This window comes from Fukomys damarensis, unplaced genomic scaffold (assembly GCF_012274545.1).
Source record: "Fukomys damarensis isolate Sample0158 unplaced genomic scaffold, DMR_v1.0_HiC HiC_scaffold_28, whole genome shotgun sequence".
In the NCBI taxonomy this organism is placed as follows: Eukaryota; Metazoa; Chordata; class Mammalia; order Rodentia; family Bathyergidae; genus Fukomys; species Fukomys damarensis.
In genome coordinates this window covers 44,937,468-44,941,765 of record NW_022900940.1, presented here as the reverse complement: position 1 = coordinate 44,941,765, position 4,298 = coordinate 44,937,468, and the positions used below count along the sequence as shown (strand labels likewise).

Sequence of the window (4,298 nt, the reverse complement as noted above, 5' to 3'; positions counted from 1 at the left end):
TTTAATATATTTGAAAAGTAGAGTTCATTAACTAAAAAATATTGTCCTTCTATATAGTCCTGTCAAGTTTAATGGAAGTGGGTTTAACCTGATTACAACACCAACACCAGTATCACTGATCTGTTATTTACAAAAAATTGTATTTTTCAATAAATTAAAGTCAATGCGACACCCATGCAAGCTAGAAAGCTAGCTGTTTGGTGAACAAGGACCTGACATCTGAACAAAAAGTCTATAAAGTCCCAAACTTTAAAAGTGTGATCTTTCTCAAACTGCATCCATTCCTCGCATTGAAGATGTGAAGCCCAGACCCATTCCTCTTTGCGTATGGGTTTGTGATCTTGCCATTTCATGTTGAGCATCTAGATTTCTAAATGCTTCTTCTTGTTGCTTCAATGTCTTATAACTTTCTTCATCAACTGAGCTACATCCAGCTTCGTCTTCACGCTTAATACCCATTAACTTCCTAAATTTGACATTTAGGTCCTTGTTTCCAAAATTCAATTTTTCCCATATTTCAGCAGATTGGGATTTGTCCCCTTCTTTCTTGCCTTGCCAAAGCATTTTCCTTTTCTTCTCTTGTTCAGCAAACTTCATGGGGTTCACAGCTGCTGGGTTGTAGTAGCTTGGCACAGCTATTCCAGTCTCTGCCAATGCTTTGGCTTGCAGAGCTGCCATTTGAGCTGTCATAGCTATCTGAGGAGTCACTTGTGTTCCTGATGCCAACAGGGTAGCAACATTGAGAACAGAACCTCCAGTGGCTGCACCCGCTGCAGCCATTTCTTGTTGTTTTTGTTTTTCAACCATTTCCTTTTCTCTTGTAATTTCTTTGCTCTTTCCAATCTCTTAGCCAAAGCTTCTTGTGCATCCATCGCCGTGTTTCTGCCTCTGAAGGGAGGTGGACTGGGGGTCTGGCTTAAACTTCTGCTGAATCTTCTTGGTTTTTCAATTCTCTTTTTTCTACCTCGACTTCTACTCCTTGTTCTACTCCTGCTTTTAGTTCTATGCCTGTGTCTTGATCTTGAGCGGGAACGAGATCTGATCCGACGTTTTCTATCCCTGCTTCTGGATCGTGACTTTTTCCTATCTCTGCTTCTGGATCGTGATTTCTTCCGGTTTCTACTCCTGGATCGAGACTTCTTCCGTTCCCTGCTCTACTACGACGCCGCCTTTCATGGGACCTAGACCTTGAATGACTTCTGCCTCGTGACGACTTTCTTTCTTTGAGTTTGTGTCTGTCCTCCCCATTTTCAGAAGAATTTAGTCGCCCTCTTCCTTTATCAGAAGAATGTTCTTTGTCATTATGTTCCTCAGACTTGTGTTTCTTAGAGGATTTATCTTTGGATTCATGTCTTCTTGCCTGTTTGCTTCTGCTCCGACTCCTGTGCTTTCTTCCTTCATTATCTGACTTTCATTTTCTTCTTTTTGACCTTGATCGTGATCTTGAATAATGATGTTTTGAGGTTTTAGGAGAAATGGATACATCTGACTGCTCTTTTTTCTTATCTCTGTCTGGGGATGTCTTTTCTGGGGCTAGTCATTCTCGTTCTGTATCACTAGCTGCCATATTCCAGTGTTCTGGCCGCTAAAGCGGCGCCTCCACTCAACGCTTTCAACCGTACCGGCCGCCCCGAACCTTCACTGCCTACTAAATCGCCTGATGGATTCCTAATATGTCTTAATATGAAGTGTGCTTTCTGTCTGTGTCAAGCCCAAGCCACCTCAAGACCGCCAAGCAAGAAGTAGCCTTCACCAGAAGCAGCCCCTCAAACTTGGATCAAAACCACAAGCCAAAATAAGCCTCTTTTCTTCATAACTTACTGCTCTGTGTGTTGTGTTTTCAGCAACAAAAAGTGTATTAATACATTTTCCTGTGAATGTAAAGATACATTCACAATGATATATTTACCGGGATGTTTATTGGATTATGATTGTCTTAGTCACTTTCATTGCTGGGGTCAAATCTCGACACCCAAAACTTAAAGGAGGAGAGGTTTATTTCGACCCATGGTTTCAGCAGTTTCAGTCCATGGTTGGCTGGCTGCATGGCAGAGGAAAGCTGCTTGTTCACCTTATGGTGGCCAGGAAGGAGGGAGACAGAGGAGGAGCCCGGGGACAAGGATCTATCCTTCCAGGTCCCGCCCCAGTGGCCCGCCTCCAACCAGGCCCCACCTCCCACAGCAAGGGGGCTGCAGGGCAGAATCGGATTCGTCTCTCCACGAGTATAGCACTGCCATGGCCCATCACCCGCCTTCCGCAAGCCCCGCCTCTGAACACAAGAGGCTTTGGGGGACGTTCTAGATTGAAACCAAAATGCCACATCCATTCTGCCATTACGAGAATGAGAGGGCTCTTTGCCTCTGACTGTGGAGTGATATCTGTCCATCATGTATAGGTGGGGAGAAAAGTAGGCAAACGGATTTACATACAGTCATTATGGGATACGCGCTTACAGTGGCCGGGAAATGAGGAGGGGTTAATTAATCACGTGGGGGATTAGAAGAGGCACAATTGACTCTTTTCCTTGGAGACAGGATCTTGCTATGTAGTTCAGGCTGGCCTCGAACTCACAGCAGTCCTCCTACCTCAGCCTCCTGAGTGCTGGAATCACAGGTGTGTGCCACCAGGCCTGGCAGAGTTGACTTTTAGTTCTCATACTATTTTCTTCTTTGCCGTGGATGCATTTTTTGCATGTGTTACCCTTAACATAGAATACTTATGTGAAAAATGCCCCATAAATTCCTTTACATTTCTAGGTCTCCTGGTATGTTTTCACGAATTCCATCTATAATTATCTGATTTACATACCCTTCTATTCCGGAGCACTGAATCACGGTGTACCAAGACAGTTCAACGACCCACAGAAGGGTTTTCCACAAGGCTTTGGGGGGACATCTAGACACAGCCATAATTTCACCAAAAGATGAAACAGAGAGGGCTGGGGAAGAAGAGTGAAGAGAGGCATCATAAGGGTTCTCCACGGGTCATTTCCTCACTGAGGAGACCAGTGAGTTGCCAAGGAGTCAGGGTCTCCCAAAGTGGCATGAGAAAACGTTCCACTGTTTCAACAACCTGGCTCACCAGATTCAAGTTCTAGGAAGGCGGAAGGCTGTTAGCTGGAGTCTCCCAAATCTGGTTGGTTGTTATAACCCCCTTGGGGTGCTTTGTGAAAAAATAGAAGGAAGACAAAAAACTCCTTAATTGCTTCTTGCCCCTGTCTGACGTAGTAAATCAAGGCTGGGGCTCTGACTCTTGCATTTTCAGTTCTCAAGTCAGCTGTGATGTGGAACCAGGTTAGGGGACTCCTGCTTTGCACTGCTTGGGAATTCTCTTTTCTTCCTTGCTTAGAAAGGACTATTCTAGTAGCGCAAGTCTCTCTCTGAGAAGGAGTTCCTGCTCTTGCCCAGTTAGTTAGGTCTCAAGAACAGCCACTGAGTCTCCAGAGCTGGTCCAGGTAGGGCGCGGGTGACAAGCCCTGAGCAAAACTACCCACAAGGCCCCCTTCTGCAAAGTCTCTCCAGAGGTTCACACCGTGGAGGTGGGAGTCAGGCTGGGAGGAAATTCTTTCCTTTCCCTGCACCCTGGGCCCTGAGCTCATCCTAGGCCCTGAGCTCATCCTGAGCCTCTAGAGATCTTTGCTGCCCCCCACCGCACCCCCACACATACCTGGGCTGCTTTACCCTGGCTCACAGTCCTGTGAAACAAAATTGTGTCTTCCTCATAAAGGAAGCCTGCTGGTTGGCACTGCCATCTCTCTGGGGGTTAACCTCTTGGCCTCTGCCGAGCGTGTGCCTGTGCTCTGACCCTGATGTGCCGGGGCTCCCGGAAGAGTCTTGGCTGTTCCTGACCTCCCAGCTTGGCTGACTCCCACGCTTCCACTCCAGGCTGCCCCAGGGTCCTTACCCCTTCCACATTGATCTTCAGTAATTTTCGGTTTACTCTCGGAAAAATCCCACTTACTTGTTTATTTTTGCATAGAAAATCTGAACAGTATCCTTGGTGTTAATTGGGTGGTTGAGAGGCTGGGGATGGGTGGGAGTTGCTACATCACGTGCAGATTTTCCTTTTAAACTTCCGTACTACTTACTTTGATCACCTATTCCAATAAATGCAATTCAAATTTTAAAACAGTAAACAAATCGGAGCTGTAGAAGACATTCTTTTCTGTAACTGTTCTCAGATTAACATCTCATAGGCAGATTTCCAATCTGCCTCTTTTTAAAAAGGCTTTATTTTAATTTCACAAGTAATATGTAAATTTCCCCATTGTAAATGCCAATGCAAATTAGCCTTTCTCT

At 45.5% G+C, this 4,298-nt stretch overlaps 1 pseudogene; it reads right to left on the bottom strand.

Annotated features, from left to right (window-relative positions):
* Positions 1-267: 267 nt before the first annotated feature.
* Positions 268-1,637, bottom strand: LOC104875558 (annotated as a pseudogene).
* Between the last annotated feature and the right edge of the window lie 2,661 nt (positions 1,638-4,298).